A 19,724-nucleotide genomic window follows, 5' to 3' on the forward strand; every position below is an offset into this window, starting at 1 on the left:
TTTTGCTTGCTAAAAGCATATCGTCAACATACAACACTAAGATAATAAAAATGCCATTACTTGATTTCTTAAAGTAAACACAATGATCATTTTCACTTCTTATATAATTTTGACTCATCATGAGAGAATCAAATTTCTTGTACCATTGTCGAGGTGACTGCTTCACACCATACAATGATTTCTTGAGCCGATAGACAAATTTATTGTTGCAATTTTGAAAAAACCCTTATGATTGTTCCATGTAAATCTCCTCATCTAAACCTCCATGTAAAAATGTAGTTTTAACATCTAGTTGTTGTAATTCTAAATCAAGTAAAGCAACTAGTGCTAATACAATTCGAATTGAAACAATTTTTACAATTGGTGAAAATATCTCATGAAAATAAATGCCTACTTTCTGAGAGAAACCTTTTGCGACCAGCCTTGCTTTTTACCTGTCCTCTGTATCATCAACACCCCTTTTCAATTTGTAAACCCATTTACATCCCACAATTTTTCTATCTTTAGGAAGTTCTACCAAATCCCATGTTCCATTCTTGACTAATGCCATCATCTCGTCCTTCATAGCTTCTTTCCACTCTTCAGTTTTATAACCTTCTACAGCTTCCTGATAGCATAAAGGTTCATCATCATTAGCAGTTAAAGCAATTGAAGTAACATAATCATCATACCTTTTAGGAAGACATTTTATTCTTGTGGACCTCCTTAAAGATGTTTCTGGTACTTCCACAATTTGTTGATTATTACTTGTAGGAACTTCTTCATTATCTGCATTTGAAACACGTCCATGATCTGCACCTGAAACTTGTTCATAATCTTCATCTGAAACTTGTTCATCTTGACTATCATCAGTATTTGAACTGGTTTCAAAGTGAATGTGTTGAAGCTTAGATACATTATCCTGTTTCAATTTATCATCTACATCTGGATTTTCAAGTGAAGATTCATTAAATTTAATATCTTTGTTAATGATGATCTTGTGAGTAGTAGGATCTCACAACCGGTACCCCTTAGTCCCATCACCATATCCAACAAAGATATATCTTTTTGATTTAGGACCTAATTTAGAACGTTGATGTTTCAGAACTAGAGCATATGCATCACAACCAAAAACTTTAAGTTTAGAATAATCACAAGGATGACCTTTCCATACCTCTTGAGGAATTTTGCATCCTATTGCAGTTGATGGTGATCGATTTATCAAATAGCAAGCTTTAGAAACTGCTTCTGTCCACAATTCCTTCTGCAAATTGGCGTTACTCAACATACTTCTTGCTCTCTCTAAAAGAGTCATGTTCATGCATTCAACAACTCAATTTTGCTGAGGAGTATATACAGTGGTTTTATGTCTTTCGATCCCAGCGTCCTTGCAATAATTATCAAATTCCTTTGAAGTAAACTCACCACCATTGTAAGTTCTTAAACATTTAATGGTTCTTCCAGTGATGTTTTCAACAAATGCTCTAAACTGTTTGAAAACTGTGAATACATTAGAAATTTGTGCGAAGATTATCCAAGAGCTACCAAGTCAACATAAACTGAGTCATTGCATAAAGTTTATAACGAATTTGAATCTCAACATCCCACTGACTTACCATCCATCGATCATCGAATTGACAACACTTTCTCTGCGCCCTTGACTCCTTGTGTAGGAACTTTAACATAAATTAGCATCAATTTATGTAAATTGATCTGTCTTCATCCGTCGAATCTACCACTTCTGCAAAACATCATTCCGGCAATTATATAATTTAACCTCTACATTATTTATCACATCTGGAAATCAAACGTTTCGTCTGAGTTAGGATATGATCCATCAAATGGATTAACCTCTTGCACCATTTCCAGGTCCGAGCCACATTCTGCAATTACAATGATATTAAAATCGATTTTAATCGATATGGTACCATTTATGTCTGAATTGACACAACGTATACAACCACTCAATTTTGCAATTGTAAAACACTTTTCTTCGGCATTTCAACGCATCCACATCGCCTCTGCACAGCACCGTCTCGTTCGATGGTACATCTAGATCCACGCATCAGACTTGGCATATCTTGGTCTTTGTCACACGTACCCGCTCAACAACCTGCTCTGATACCAAGTGTTAGAGTTAACACAGCAGAATTTAAAACACAAATAAGACACACAGCATTCAACCATGAAAAAACACAGATTTTAACGTGGTTCACCTAACCAATCTGGGCTACATCCACCAAAACAGAGGCATCGACAATCTTATTATTCAACAGGAGATTACAACAACATAATTCCTCACACCCTCTCAGCTCACACATTCTCTACGGGCTTACATTTTATAGCTGGGAAAAGAAAACTTAATCATAAATTCTCTCACAACAAATATAGGATGCAATAACTCCTCCTCGGGAATAAATGGAGCTAATTTAGCAACAAATTCTATTTTTGTCACATTCATGAGATTTTTTCCAAATTTAATTAACATAAAATCTCAACACTATGAAAGTTCTTGAATGTTTGAAAAGCATCAGATTTGTTCTTCAATAAATAAACCCAACACATTCTAGTGTAGTCATCAATAGATGTCATCATATATTCATTTCCGTTTCAGAAGAAACAAGCATTGGACCAAATAACTCTAAATAAATGAGTTCAAGTTTTCTATGTGATCTGGAATTTGAATCATGAAAAGACTGTTTGCTATGCTTTCCTAGAATGCAAGCATCACATTGTTTAAGTTTCCTAGGAGTTGTAGGAAAACTAGTAACACCATTTTTCTTCAACAAGCAAGGCTATCATAGTTCAAGTGTCCAAAGCTAGCATGCCATAATAAACTTGATGGAAATGTACCTTCTTGATAATGAGAATTGTATGAGAGATTTTGTGCACAAACAAAGGTAGCCTGTAGCTTGAGAAGCCTTTCTTCTTCAATCATCGTCATGACAAGTGAGTGGTCTAATGCTTTTCTCACCTCAGGCTTGCCATCAAAAATATGAATGGAATGTCCTTGCTTTTTGATGTGGACCAAGGACAACAAGTTTCTCCTCAGCTATGGGAGATATAGAACATGATGCAGAAGAAAGTCAGGAAGACCAGGCAATTTAAGCCTGATTGTGCTAGGCCCTGATGGCTTGAGTTTTGATTTGTCTGCAAAGTACACTACTCCATCAACATTGTCAGTAAATTCTTCAAAAGAATCTCTTCTAAAAGTCACATGGCAAGTTGCTCCTGAATCAAGAAACCAATCTTTTTTCCAAGATTGAATTAAGTGAAGCATTAAATAAGCTTTCATTTACTCCAATATTATAGTGTGCCCCAACATAGTGAGCGATTCAGGTGATTTACCTTTCTCCTTGTCATTAGTTTTACCTTTGGTTTGGTTTCTTTCCTACTCAATTATGTCCCAAGGTAACTTGCATGTGGATGCATCATGTGATCCATCTCTTTTACATTGTATGCACTGCAAATCTGACTTTTCTCCTTGAGAGTGTCTGCCCCCCTTGCCTCTGAAATTTCTTCCTCTTCCTCTTCGACAACCTCTTCCTCTAGAAGAATCTTGAGGAATATTCTTTTCTCTATGAGCAAGGCACACAAACTTTTCAGAATACTGAGGGGTTGTCTTCTTCCAAAAAGCCTTCTCTCTTTCAACAATTTTTTTCACAAGGGAGTCAAAGGTAATACCTTTGAGGTTTCCATTTGCTTGCAACGACTCAAGATAATTTGAGTAAGTGTGATAAAGTGCCTTGAGAAAAGCTATCAAAGGAATATCCAATTCAACATTAGTGACTTTGATATCATGCATAATAGATTTAGCTTCTAATGCAAGAGCAAGAGGATCATCATTTTGTAATTCGAGGGTTAATAGTTTAATCATGAGTTGAACAACTTCAAGTGCAGAGTGTGAGTCATAGGGTTCCTTCAGTTTTTGTAAGGCTTCAAAAGCATTTGAAAATGGAAAAATATGGTGACTCACCTCTTCATTTACTGATGTTGCAATCAATGCATAAGCCTTGTTGTTCTTATTTTCCCAAATGGCTAATTCCTTATATGAGCTAGGTTGTTCTCGCTCTTTGTCCCCATTTCCAACACACACTCCTTTCCACAGCTCATTAAAAATGAGAGTGTGTTTGATTTTCCATGACCGTTCTGGATAGTTCTCCTTGTTGGTGAGAACCACTTCCACAATAGATATTAATGAATGCATTTTAAAAATCTGTGTATTGTAAAAGTACTTGTGCTGCCAATGTATACAATTTGTACTTATGGTGGTAAAACAATCACAATATGATATGTATAGGGTGGAGGTATTACTGGGGGATGGTATATTTGGGAGAGGGAGTATGTAGGGGAGATATTAGAAATAAATCGGATTTATTTACCGTGTAATGGAGTTATATGGAGGCACTGCGAGTGGTGGGACTTGTCCTGCAAGTTAAGAGGAAGAGGATACCCTATAGCAGATATATGTGGAGGAGCGAAGATGTGGGAGTAGTGTAGTGTGGGAGGAGGGGCTGTATGGTCTAAGGAATAGCACAACATGGGAGGAGGGGTCGTATGGTCTAAGGAGCAGTGCAACGTGGTAGGATTTTAATGCAACGTATGGAGTGAGCAGAGTGGAAGTCTGCGGATATATTATATTTCACAGTTACAATTATATTGCGGGTAACCCGGGAGTGGTATGGCCACATAGCGTATATAATAGGTAGTGGCAGGCCTTTGTAATATGACAGCATGCAAGTCGTATGGAGTATGGGAGGTGCTCGACAGTGTGGGAGTGATGGTATGGGAGCATATACTTTCATAACAATGCATTCATAACAATAAGAAAATGTGTATTAAATAGTGTGGGGGAGGTGTTATGAATGATACTAGTGTGAGGGAGGTGTTATGAAAACAACATTGAAACAATATGGCTCAGAGCCACAATGGAACCACAACAGTTGAGTCTTTTCCCGTAGTGGCGTTCCTTCATTAGCCTTCGATTTTTCTTCTGCAAGTTTTGGACTTAGCGGAGTTTTGATTTGGGAGTGCTAATATCCGAATTGGAGGTGTCAATAGTAGATGCTGGAATAGGCACCACAATACACACAAAGGTGTCAGTTCTGCAATATGAGCGGAACATAGGTAGAATAGGTGGAATAGGAGTCACAGGGGAACGGATGCTAAAAATAGAGTTGGCTCTGATTCCATGTTAGGCCAGGAGGAAAATCCTCAAATGTAATTGTATTATTCATTCAGGTTGTTCATCATCATATACAAGAGGGAGTGATTGTTCAGTTCATCTCCTGATGACTCTCCATTTTCTCTGTTATTTATTTATAGTTGTTCACCCAATCCCTATGATTAGGTGTCAACAAAGAGTAAAAAAATTTTGATAGTTCCTATGGAATATCTTCAAATTGTGCAAAATCTAATGAAGAAACAAGCTGATGAACATGGAACTGAAAGACAGTTAGAGGAGGGTGATTGGGTAATGAAAATGGAAGTGAAAGACAATTAGAGGAGGATTACTGGGTAATTTTGATACTACAAACTTAGAAGCAATCAACACTCAAGGAAAAAAATTGAATCATAAACTAGCTCCAGAATTTTACTTACAAGCAACCTGTATGCCCTAATTGCAATGTTTCCTTCTGCTACTGTGTAACCTTGTTAAAGACATTAATGATGAGAGGTAACTCTTAAATCCTCTAATGAGATTGATATCCCGATATTGTACATTGGAAAAAATAATTTAGTCATAGAAGTGTGCGTCCATTCTTGAAAGTGCTAAAAAATGCAAGTCCATCCTGAAAAGTATGTGTGTGGGGCTTGGTGGAGCATTGGTATACAACAATAGGATTGAGTGCATGTTTCCAAAAATCATTAGATGCAAAAAAAAATTAAAAAAAAAATAAAAAAAATCTATGTACATAACTTTATTAAATGCAAAAGTGCATCTAAAATATTTGTTATAAAAGCTCATTCTCATTATACCACTATTCATTATACTACTATCCCATGATATAGTAGGGAATAAAAAGAACGTACCAATAATGCTAAAGAGTATTGCTAAAACAAAATAATATTACTTCAAAATAGTCTAAGGATTGAATAGGAAATCATAATAAAAAGAAAAAAAATGTAGGATGAAGTAAATAAAATAAAAGTGATTTCTTAAAAATAGAATGTGATTTTCTCAAAAACTAAGAAACAAAGATAAAGAAAAATAAAATATAAATATCTATAATAAGCTATGTGTGTTGAAACAACGAAACAGGGAAAATAAATATAAATATTTATAAAATGATATGTGTGTTTTTAAAGATACTCATATACAACATATATCACAAAAAGAAATAAATATACAACGAACTCTATTCTCAACTCTATTCTCAATTCTTTTCTCAGCCAATAAAAGAATTGAGAAACACGAAATCAAATTTGACATCCCTTCAAACATATGTCACTCTAAGGGATGGAAAATACAAATGGTAGTTTTGGGGACTTTTTGTGTAACCCACAAGTACCCCCAACTCTTTTGTACGCTCTAACTTCTTCCTTTACTCTTTGGAGACATGGAAACAAGCAGAGGCTCCAAAGATATTGAACTGTGACACATCAAGCTTCCTCCTCGAGAAATTCTACTCTGGTGTGATCATGCCAATAATCCAATGAGGATCCTTGTTCTGTAAATACACCGTTGTGTTGCATGCTTCAACCCACAATTGTAGAGGTAGGATTTGGTCATGCAACAACACATGTGCTACTCCCATAATGCTATGGTTCTTCATCTCAGCAACCCCATCCTATTGTGGGTTGTGGGGTGTTGTCAACACTCACCAAATTCCTTCTTTGGCACAATTTTTTTTAAACTCATTCGACATGTACTCACCTCCATTATCACTTCTAATATCCTTCACCTTCTTGCCCGTTTCTTTCTCCACTAGTGCCTTGAACTCTAATAAATTAGAGAAAGTCTCATCCTTCTTCTACATGAAGAAGACCCAACACTTTCCTGAGAAGTCATCAATAAATATGACAAAATTTGTGTCTAGCAGTGGAGGTTGTCGAGAAAGGTCCATAGACATCAAAGTGAATCCTTTCAAGGACTACATGTTCTGTGATGTCACAATCATGGAAAGTGGCTTTTGTGTACATCGCTAAGGTACACCCTTTGCATGTATCTTGTTGCTCTTGTGCTCCTTTGGGGAGCCCTGTGGTAATCTGTTGCATGATATTTAAAGTGCCATGATCAAAATGACCAAGTATTTTATGCCAAAATTCACTCACATCGTGACTCTGCACCATCTCTGCCTTTGTGCTCAATGAAGCACAATCCTCCATATCCAGCTTGTATAGGTTCTTCACACGAACCTCAATATTCTTCACCTATCATGTGGCTATGTGTCTCAGGAATTCCATTCCTTTGTTGAAGATCATATTGTATCCACAGTCTTTGAAAACTGCAACAAATATAAGATTCTTCTCTAGACCCAGAAAAACATCACATCCCTCAGACTGAGAGCATAGCCTGACTCACTCTAAAAGGTGTCTGCACCAATCCCAGTCACGATGTACCTTCCATGATATCCCATCTTGATGTGCATTTGGAGATCCTTCTCCTCCAAATCATTGAAAAAATATTTGTTCCCCGTCATATGGAATGAGGCACCACTTTCAAGGTACCATACACTTCCCATCGTTGTGATGGCCATGCATGCAATTAGAGTAAAATCAAGCTCAAATTGTGCAGCTAAAGCTTCACCTATTGCTCCTCTTGAGGTCTTCTTATGTATCTTCTTATGTGGACACTTCGTGGAATAGTGCCCAAATTCATGAAAGTGAAGACACTTGATTCTGGACAAGTCTTTCTTCTTCCCCCCTTGGCTAGATTCTGCTTTTGATTGGGATTTCTTCCCTTCCCCTTTATTTTCATTTCCATCCAAGGAACAATTATCCTCATCCTTGGCATTGGATGAAGTCCTGTCTCTAGTAAAGCACCTTATTTCCTCCTATAGCAAATCAGACCATAAGAATTACCAATTTGATAGTTTCTTCATCCCATTCACAGGATCTTGGTAGTTGTGCCAACTCTTGGGAAGGCTTAGAAGGTATAGGCCCACAAAATCATCCACTTCTATAGTAACAGAAACTTTACCAAGATCTTCATGACATTGTGTGAAGCCTCTCAGGTATGGTGGAATGGTCTCATTCCTCTGCATCTTGATATTTCAAAGTTTGTCCTTGAGTGCCAACTTCTTATGGTCACTACTATTCTAGAACAAATCTATCAGTGCTTTCCACATTGCATGCAGAGTCTATCTCACATGGAGATTTGAGAAAATATGGTATCATACTCCCTCCAATATGATTCTCGTCACCTTGGCTACACACTTCTTCCATTATACTAGATCCTTAGCATCAGATGCTGCTGGTTTCAGAATATCATTATCAATGAATTCCTTCAACCGATTATCCTCCAGTACTACCTCCATGCGGTACTTCCAAGAAACATAATCTGAGCTTCCCTCAAGGGCATAGTCGAGACTTAGTCCATTGAAAACCATATTGTCAGTCCTGGAGTAAACCTACAACATTGATCTTCAAATTTAAATCTCCTGCAATGACAAATTCAAAATATTTTCACCAGAGTGATTCCAGCTCTAATACCATGTAGAAATTAATGTGTAGATTCGATACTTCTCATGAATTTACTAAATCACAAGACTTGAAGCTACTCTACCTATTGGCGGAAGTTAATTCACCATATAGAACACAAATCATAGACATGCAAAAGGAAACATCACACACATGCACACATATTTATCTAGGGGAAAGCAACTACTCAAAATTGCTTACTATCTATATTTCATTAATCACATAATAGAGATGAAATATGTATGCTTAATCAATTTTGAGCACACCCTGCACGTGTATAGTCTATCCGGTTGCCTGACTGACTGGCCCTAACCAACATTTAGCCAATTTTAAGCCCCCCAAGCTCTTATTTCCTTGCGATGTTTCCCTAGCAAATTGGCCCATATTATTTAGGAATCTCCACTATTGAATTGTGCAATTCCCTAGCGTCCTTCATGTGACTGCATGCATCACCTGTACACATGGGAATATGCTACAACTCATAGTACACTTCCTTGGAATCTCCATCTCAACTAGGTAACTCAAATTCTCTACATGCAACAATTATTTTTGGTTGATTGATTAGATAACTGGTTGATCACTAAGTGTGGTTGAAGTTCCGCTTCCATAACTTGACCTCCACTAGTTCTTATGATAGTTAGAACTAGTTAAACTGATAATAACTCAAATTAACTAAAATAGATTGTTGCAAATTAGCAATCAAACATACTGAACTAAACTGAAGCTTCCTCGACTGGAATTAAATTACTTAACTGAGTGACAAGTGCCATGTCATCTTAGTTAACTACCTCCAAGATTTATGTGGAAATAGAAATTCGAATTTTCTCTAGTTTGACCAAGGCAAAGTCAAACTAAGATTTTCTTGCTACAGTTTCAACAGAAAGGGAATAGATATTCCCATTCTACACCAAAATGAATTAGAGGATTTTTTTATTATGAAATTTAAATCAAACCAATGTTATTTTTTCCAATTAAATTTATTTATAGGAATTAAAAATGACCAGTATAGGTCATTTCGATAACCTTTGCAGGGAAGGAGACAAAACATGGGACATCTTTGTCACAAAAATAATGAAATCTCCATTCACTCCATCTCTCTATCTCCATTTTTCTCGCGTTCTTTCTCTCTCCCTTTGCCTGCCTCCCTCCCTCATTGTCTCTCTCCCTCTCTCCCCCATCACTATTTCTCTCTATACATCTCCCTTCATCTCTCTTTATGTCTTTCTTCTTCCCTCTCTCTCCTCAAACCATATCTATCTCTATATCCCTATTTATTTCTTCTTGATCTGTCTCTCTTTATCTCTCCCCTCCAACTCTCTCTCTCCACTTTTCTCTCTCTCTCCCTTTATCATCCCTCAAACCCCATCTCTATATTTTGGGTCTAAGGCTTGAGATTCTTCGCCTAATCATGGTCGAGGCCACCTTGGACACCTCAATTGTTTTTTTGGGACCTACTGCATTAAATTATTCCATAAATCGTTTCTAGGGTCCTATGAGACATAAGTACTAGTGAAAACCACTTAGTGGCATGGGATCTATAATCACAAGCCAAACACATCTCTAAGAGCCCATGTGTGGTTTTTCAAGGCATTCTTCTTGGCCTAGATGGATAAAAGCTTTTTTTGTGGTTGAAAGTCCATGCTTCCATCATAGCCATGTCCTGGGATAGAAAACCCATGCTTGAGCTAACATTATTTTCCATAGGTTCCTAAAGAATTTCTTTAGGGCTTAGGGCTAGGTTCCGCACCTCCATCCATCCCCCCAACCCCAAAACAATTTTCATGGCACTATGACCCAAATCTATTGCTAAAAAACTTCTAGAGGACTCCATACTTTCTCTTAAAGGAAAAGCATCCCACAAAAAGGTCCAATTGGTGGTTCAAAACCCCATTCCCGTCCCTTTACCTTTAGAAGCTATCTTTATGGTTTGACGATTGAGTTTCCTCCCCCAACCATGGCCAAGGCTACTTGGGATGAATCATAACTTTCATCATGACTTATGCATGCCTTCTTCCCTATATCATTTCTAGGGTTGTGGGACATGTAGCTACTACTCAATACCACCTTGCATTGAAAATTACATGGTCGGTTCAATAATTAATTAATGGTTGATGATTAAAGATACTAACCATAAATATACATCAACGAATAAATAATTTTGTAATGTGATTTAATAAATTTTTATTATTTTTTAAATTTAAAAAATATGAAACTAATATATTTTAAATAATAATATTTACTAAAATGGTTAGGTTTAATTTTATTCAAACTAATTATTGAAAATAATTAAAAGACAAAATATAGTAATACATATAGTTAATAAATCAATAATTTGGTAGATAAATTACAATAAATATAGAGAGAGTTATTCATATTGCAAGTTTTTAATAAATAAACAAAATATAGTTTATTGTAAAAATTAATAAATACCCGTTAAAAATATTGTTACCTAAATTTATGTCAATAAAGAAATCAACATTTATTACTCAATAAAATCAATTTTTTAGAAAGTCCTGATTTAATGGAAAGAAAGTCTCATTTTCTTTTATGGTCGGCTCATTCGTAATAAAAACTTGAAGCACCAAAGAGTGTCCGGATGGTAGCCCATTTGCCGTGGGGGAAAAAGTATCCTCATAATCGACCCACTCCTTCTGTGCAAAAGCTTTTGCCACAAGCCAGGCTTTGTGCTTTTCAAGTGAGCCATCAACTTTATACTTGTTCTTGTAGACCCACTTGCAGCCAAGTGGCTTGGTTCCCAATGGAGGATCAGCCAGCTTCCCAATGACATTATTTATTAAGGCATCATACTCCTTTTGCATTACTTCTTTCCATTCGTCATGAGAAGCAACTTCTTCGAAGGAAGTTGGCTCAAAATCTCTAGACAAAATCAATTCACAATCATAAGAAACATCCACATCAACAGGTGAATCAAAGTCATCTACATCACCTCCATTTTGCCAGTTTGAATTCCTAGTTCTTGTCTTTCCAACCTCATAAGAATCAACACTTTCAAGTGTCTTTGTCAGCCACTTTGGGGGAACTTTCCCAGATGGTCCAAGCTTCTCCATCGATTGAGTTGGGACTGAACCAAGATTAAGTCTCCCAATTCTATCAATCACATCACTCAAAGTATCATTCATTGTTGAAGTTTCATGTGGGGGAGAGAGTGCTTCAGAAGAAGATTCCATGGGTTGATCTAGTATAGGAATCCCCCCTTCAAGATATGGAATTTGATTATCAAATTCTTCAAATGTTTTTTCATTTGAAAATCTATCCAAGCGATCAAACTGCTACTCAAAAACATTGTTAGTTTTGGAAGATTCAAGAAAGATTACATCTCTAGATACAAAAAACATTTTATTGACTTCATCACAGAGACGGTATGCTTTGGAGGTGTTTGAATACCCCAGGAATACACTCCCGACATCTTGCACCAAGTTTGTTTCTATGTACCTTTGGTATCAAGGCATAACATGTGGAACCAAAGACCCTGAGATGCTTTACTGAAGAAATGTGCCCATACCACATTTCATAAGGAGTCTTGTCTCTAATAGCATTAGATGGGCATCTATTCTTTACATATATAGCACATAGAACTACATCAACCCAAAACATCAATTTTACATTTTTGAAAAACATCATGGAGCACACCATATTTAAGATTGTCCTATTCATTCTTTCAGATACTCCATTCTGTTGGGGATTATAAGGCATGGTTTTTTGATGTTTGATCCCATGTTGGTGAAGACAGTTTTCAAATTCATTTGAAGTGTATTCTTTTCCATTATTAGTGCAAATAGAGCCAATATGAGATTGTGCATCATTTTCAATGCATCTATGTGTTAGAGTTAACATAGAAGAATTTAAAACACAAATAAGACACACATCATTCAACCATGAAGAAACACGGATTTTAACATGGTTCACCCAACCAATCTGGGCTACATCCACCAAAACAGAGGCATCGACAATCTTATTATCCAACAGGAGATTACAACAACATAATTCCTCACACCCTCTCAGCTCACATATTCTCTACGGGCTTACATTTTATAGCTGGGAGAAGAAAACTGAATCATAAATTCTCTCACAACAAATATAGGATGCAATAACTCCTCCTCAGGAATAAATGGAGCTAATTTAGCAACAAATCCTATTGTTGTCACATTCATGAGATTTTTTCCAAATTTAATTAACAGAAAATCTCAACAATCTCCACCTTGACAACAATTAGACTGATAACCTCTTCCTTTATTATTTTATGTTTTCTGCAAGCGAAGAGAAGCCACACACCAACGTAGCTTCTTTAACAAAACTGGTTTCGTGAACATGTCTGCACAGTTTTCCTTTGTATGCACTTTTTGAAGAGAGACTCCCCTTTCAGTGATAACCTGTCTTACAAAATGGTGCTTGATAGGTATATGCTTTGATTTACTATGATAGGCCGGATCCTTAGCCAAATGAATTGCACTTTGACTATCACAAAATAACTTGATGTTGTCCTGTAACCTACCAAACTCACCAAACAAACCTTTCAACCAAATCACTTCTTTGCAAGCATGTGAAGTAGCTATGTATTCTACTTCAGTAGTGGATAAAGCAAAAATGTTCTGTATCTTTGGCATCCAGCTAATAGCTCCACCTACTAGAGTAAAGACATACCCTGAAGTTGACCTTCTCTTATCCAAATCACCTGCAAAATCGGAATCAACATATCCGCAAACAAATTCACTACTCCTGTTATAAGTGATACAATAATCACTTGTGCCTCTCAAATACCGAAGCACCCATTTCACTGCTGACCAGTGTTCTTTTCCTAGATTTGTCATATACCTGCTAACAACCCCAACTGCATGTGAAATATCTGGTCGAGTACAGACCATCGCATACATCAAACAACCTACTACATTGGCATATGGAATTCGAGACATATATTCTTTTTCTTCATTTTTATTAGGACATAAACTAGAAGAAAGATTAAAATGGGAAGCTAAAGGGACTGAAACAGGCTTCACATTGTTCATACCAAACCTCAAGAGTATTTTCTCAATATACTTCTGTTGTGATAGCCACAGCTTAGCATTGTTCCTGTCTCTGAATATCTCCATGACCAAAATCTGTCTTGCTGCTCCTAGGTCTTTCATATCAAATGTCCTAGCCATCTGAGCCTTTAACCTATTGATCTCTATTATGCTTTTGCTTGCTAAAAGCATATCGTCAACATACAACACTAAGATAATAAAAATGCCATTACTTGATTTCTTAAAGTAAACACAATGATCATTTTCACTTCTTATATAATTTTGACTCATCATGAGAGAATCAAATTTCTTGTACCATTGTCGAGGTGACTGCTTCAGACCATACAATGATTTCTTGAGCCGATAGACAAATTTATTGTTGCGATTTTGAAAAAACCCTTATGATTGTTCCATGTAAATCTCCTCATCTAAACCTCCATGTAAAAATGTAGTTTTAACATCTAGTTGTTGTAATTCTAAATCAAGTAAAGCAACTAGTGCTAATACAATTCGAATTGAAACAATTTTTACAATTGGTGAAAATATCTCATGAAAATAAATGCCTACTTTATGAGAGAAACCTTTTGCGACCAACCTTGCTTTTTACCTGTCCTCTGTATCATCAACACCCCTTTTCAATTTGTAAACCCATTTACATCCCACAATTTTTCTATCTTTAGGAAGTTCTACCAAATCCCATGTTCCATTCTTGACTAATGCCATCATCTCGTCCTTCATAGCTTCTTTCCACTCTTCAATTTTATAACCTTCTACAGCTTCCTGATAGCATAAAGGTTCATCATCATTAGCAGTTAAAGCAATTGAAGTAACATAATCATCATACCTTTTAGGAAGACATTTTATTCTTGTGGACCTCCTTAAAGATGTTTCTGGTACTTCCACAATTTGTTGATTATTACTTGTAGGAACTTCTTCATTATCTGCATCTGAAACACGTCCATGATCTGCATCTGAAACTTGTTCATAATCTTCATCTGAAACTTGTTCATCTTGACTATCATCAGTATTTGAACTGGTTTCAAAGTGAATGTGTTGAAGCTTAGATACATTATCCTGTTTCAATTTATCATCTACATCTGGATTTTCAAGTGAAGATTCATTAAATTTAATATCTTTGTTAATGATGATCTTGTGAGTAGTAGGATCCCACAACCGGTACCCCTTAGTCCCATCACCATATCCAACAAAGATATATCTTTTTGATTTAGGATCTAATTTAGAACGTTGATGTTTCAAAACTAGAGCATATGCATCACAACCAAAAACTTTAAGTTTAGAATAATCACAAGGATGACCTTTCCATACCTCTTGAGGAATTTTGCATCCTATTGCAGTTGATGGTGATCGATTTATCAAATAGCAAGCTTTAGAAACTGCTTCTGTCCACAATTCCTTCTGCAAATTGGCGTTACTCAACATACTTCTTGCTCTCTCTAAAAGAGTCATGTTCATGCATTCAACAACTCAATTTTGCTGAGGAGTATATACAGTGGTTTTATGTCTTTCGATCCCAGCGTCCTTGCAATAATTATCAAATTCCTTTGAAGTAAACTCACCACCATTGTAAGTTCTTAAACATTTAATGGTTCTTCCAGTGATGTTTTCAACAAATGCTCTAAACTGTTTGAAAACTGTGAATACATTAGCCTTCTTCTTTAACATGTAGACCCACACTTTTCTAGAGAAATCATCAATAAAAGATACAAAATATGACGATCCTCCATATGAGGTTGTAGGAGATGGACCCCAAACATCAGAATGGATATAATCAAGGATTCCCTTATTAGTATGTTTTCCAGTTTTAAACTTCTGCTTGCTCTGTTTCCAAAATAGACAATGTTTGCAGAAATCTAACTTAACAGACTTTAAATTAGGAAGTAACTTATGATCAGATAAAATCTTTAAACCTCTTTCAATCATATGGCCCAACCTTTGATGCCATAAACGAATAGAATTACTGTTGTTTTCAGATACTGTAGAAACATGATCTGACTCTGTTCTTCCTTCTAACTAAAAAAGATTTCCAACCTTCTTTGCTTTCATTACTAGTAAAATTCCTTTATAAACTTTCATTACTCCACCTTGAATAAAAGTTTTATATCCATTAGTGTCTAGTACTCCTAGTGAAATGAGGATTTTTCTTAGTTTAGGTACATGTCTTACATCAGTTAGAATTTTATTTGTCCCATCAAACATCTTAAGTTGGATGCTTCCAATTCCCACAATGTTACATGTGACATCATTTCCCGCGTAAACTACTCCATGATTGATTGATTTATAAGTTTTAAACCATTCTCTATGAATGCACATGTGATTTGATGCACCCGAATTTAACAACCAATGTCGATCATGATTAGACAAATTAACTGATAACACTTCATCACTCATACCTGAAATGGATACCGAACCTATATCTATCGTGCTTGCTTCTTTCTTCTTTGTGGAAGAGTCTTCTTTGGATGTTTGCTGTCTCTTCCAACAGTCCTTCTTCAAATGTCCCGATTTTCCACAAAACCAGCACTTTACTTTACTCTTCTTCCCTTTCGATTTTGAAAACGAGTTGTTGTGCTTACTGGAGCATCTTTCTTTAGAACGACCTCTGACCATCATTGCTTCTAATGTAGAAGCTTTTGAATTTCACCTCTTCCTTGTTTCTTCGGACAACAAAGCTCCAACAACATCATCAAATTCAAGGGTTTCTGATGAACTAAGACTTATAGAAGTAACAAAATGATCCCATGACTCGGGCAACGAGCATAATAAAGTTATAGCTTTATCTTCTGATTCAAATTTTATTTCTATACTTTCTAACTGCACCAGGAGAGTATTCAAGGTATTCAAATGATCAATAATAGATGTACCTTCCTTCATGCGCAAACTCTACAACTATCGCTTCAGAAGAATCCTATTGGTTAAGGATTTCGTCATGTACAACTTTTCAAGCTTTGTCCACAAACCAGCAGTAGTTTTCTCTGACACGATGTTAAACAAAACATCATCTGCCAAACACAATCGAATGTCGCTCAGTGCTCTTTCATCCAAGTCACTCCATTCATTATCTGCCATGGTGTAAGGTTGTTTAGCTTTTCCGAACAAGGCCTTTGCCGCACCTTGTTGCACGAGTAGATCATACATCTTCACTTTCCAGATCTTGAAGTTGTTTTTACCATTGAACTTCTCGATCTCAAATCGAGCACTTTGAGTTTTTTCCATGTTTTGTTACACAAAATCTCGAATCGAAACTTTTAATAAATGAAGTTTTTATTTAAAAAAAATTGCCTTCCATCAATAAAATTCCTTTGCCTTCAAATATCATGGCATATTACCATTTAAAAACAAAATCTGATATAGATAACTTTTATCAAAAAACCTTCAAATCGACTTTAATGCAGAATCATTGCCTACTACTAATTAACGGGCTATATGTTGTGCTATTAAAAGTATAAACTGTTTGTTTTCTTTAAAAGATTGGTGTGAAAGCATTTTCAAATAGATCAAGTAATTTGTGCGAAGATTATCCAAGAGCTACCAAGTCAACATAAACTGAGTCATTGCATAAAGTTTATAACGAATTTGAATCTCAACATCCCACTGACTTTCCTTCCATCCATCATCGAATTGACAACGCTTTCTCTGCGCCCTTGACTCCTTGTGTAGGAACTTTAACATAAATTAGCATCAATTTATGTAAATTGATCTGTCTTCATCCGTCGAATCTACCACTTCTGCAAAACATCATTCCGGCAATTATATAATTTAACCTCTGCATTATTTATCACATCTGGCAATCAAACGTTTCGTCTGAGTTAGGATATGATCCATCAAATGGATTAACCTCTTGGACCATTTCCAGGTCCGAGCCACATTCTGCAATTACAATGATATTAAAATCGATTTTAATCGATATGGTACCATTTATGTCTGAATTGACACAACGTATACAACCACTCAATTTTGCAATTGTAAAACACTTTTCTTCGGCATTTCAACGCATCCACATCGCCTCTGCATAGCACCGTCTCATTCGATGGTACATCTAGATCCATGCATCAGACTTGGCATATCTTGGTCTCTGTCACACGTACCCGCTCAGCAACCTGCTCTGATACCAAGTGTTAGAGTTAACACAGCCGAATTTAAAACACAAATAAGACACACAGCATTCAACCATGAAAAAACACAGATTTTAACGTGGTTCACCTAACCAATCTGGGCTACATCCACCAAAACGGAGGCATCGACAATCTTATTATTCAACAGGAGATTACAACAACATAATTCCTCACACCCTCTCAGCTCACACATTCTCTACAGGCTTACATTTTATAGCTGGGAGAATAAAACTTAATCATAAATTCTCTCACAACAAATATAGGATGCAATAACTCCTCCTCGGGAATAAATGGAGCTAATTTAGTAACAAATTCTATTATTGTCACATTCATGAGATTTTTTCCAAATTTAATTAACATAAAATCTCAACACTATGAAAGTTCTTGAATGTTTGAAAAGCATCAGATTTGTTCTTCAATAAATAAACCCAACACATTCTAGTGTAGTCATCAATAGATGTCATCATATATTCATTTCCGTTTCAGAAGAAACAAGCATTGGACCAAATAACTCTAAATAAATGAGTTCAAGTTTTCTATGTGATCTGGAATTTGAATCATGAAAAGACTGTTTGCTATGCTTTCCTAGAATGCAAGCATCACATTGTTTAAGTTTCCTAGGAGTTGTAGGAAAACTAGTAACACCATTTTTCTTCAACAAGCAAGGCTATCATAGTTCAAGTGTCCAAAGCTAGCATGCCATAATAAACTTGATGGAAATGTACCTTCTTGATAATGAGAATTGTATGAGAGATTTTGTGCACAAACAAAGGTAGCCTGTAGCTTGAGAAGCCTTTCTTCTTCAATCATCGTCATGACAAGTGAGTGGTCTAATGCTTTTCTCACCTCAGGCTTGCCATCAAAAATATGAATGGACTGTCCTTGCTTTTCGATGTGGACCAAGGACAACAAGTTTCTCCTCAGCTATGGGAGATATAGAACATGATGCAAAAGAAAGTAAGGAAGACCAAGCAATTTAAGCCTGATTGTGCTAGGCCCAGTTGGCTTGAGTTTTGATTTGTCTGCAAAGTACACTACTCCATCAACATTGTCAGTAAATTCTTCAAAAGAATCTCTCCTAAAAGTCACATGGCAAGTTGCTCCTGAATCAAGAAACCAATCGTTTTTCCAAGATTGAATTAAGTGAAGCATTAAATAAGCTTTCATTTACTCCAATATTATAGTGTGCCCCAACATAGTGAGCGGATTCAGGTGATTTACCTTTCTCCTTGTCATTAGTTTTACCTTTGGTTTGGTTTCTTTCCTACTCAATTCTGTCCCAAGGCAACTTGCATGTGGATGCATCATGTGATCCATCTCTTTTACAGTGTATGCACTGCAAATCTTACTTTTCTCCTTGAGAGTGTCTGCCCCCCTTGCCTCTGAAATTTCTTCCTCTTCCTCTTCGACCACCTCTTCCTCTAGAAGAATCTTGAGGAATATTCTTTTCTCTATGAGCAAGGCACACAAACTTTTCAGAATACTGAGGGGTTGTCTTCTTCCGAAAAGCCTTCTCTCTTTCAACAATTTTTTTCACAAGGGAGTCAAAGGTAATACCTTTGAGGTTTCCATTTGCTTGCAATGACTCAAGATAATTTGAGTAAGTGGGATAAAGTGCCTTGAGAAAAGCTATCAAAGGAATATCCAATTCAACATTAGTGACTTTGATATCATGCATAATAGATTTAGCTTCTAATGCAAGAGCAAGAGGATCATCATTTTGTAATTCGAGGGTTAATAGTTTAATCATGAGTTGAACAACTTCAAGTGCAGAGTGTGAGTCATAGGGTTCCTTCAGTTTTTGTAAGGCTTCAAAAGCATTTGAAAATGGAAAAATATGGTGACTCACCTCTTCATTTACTGATGTTGCAATCAATGCATAAGCCTTGTTGTTCTTATTTTCCCAAATGGCTAATTCCTTATCTGAGGTAGGTTGTTCTCGCTCTTT

Source organism: Pinus tabuliformis, chromosome 2_1, assembly GCF_031772625.1.
Source record: "Pinus tabuliformis cultivar Carrire ecotype Pingquan chromosome 2_1, CPIR1, whole genome shotgun sequence".
Taxonomy (NCBI): domain Eukaryota; kingdom Viridiplantae; phylum Streptophyta; class Pinopsida; order Pinales; family Pinaceae; genus Pinus; species Pinus tabuliformis.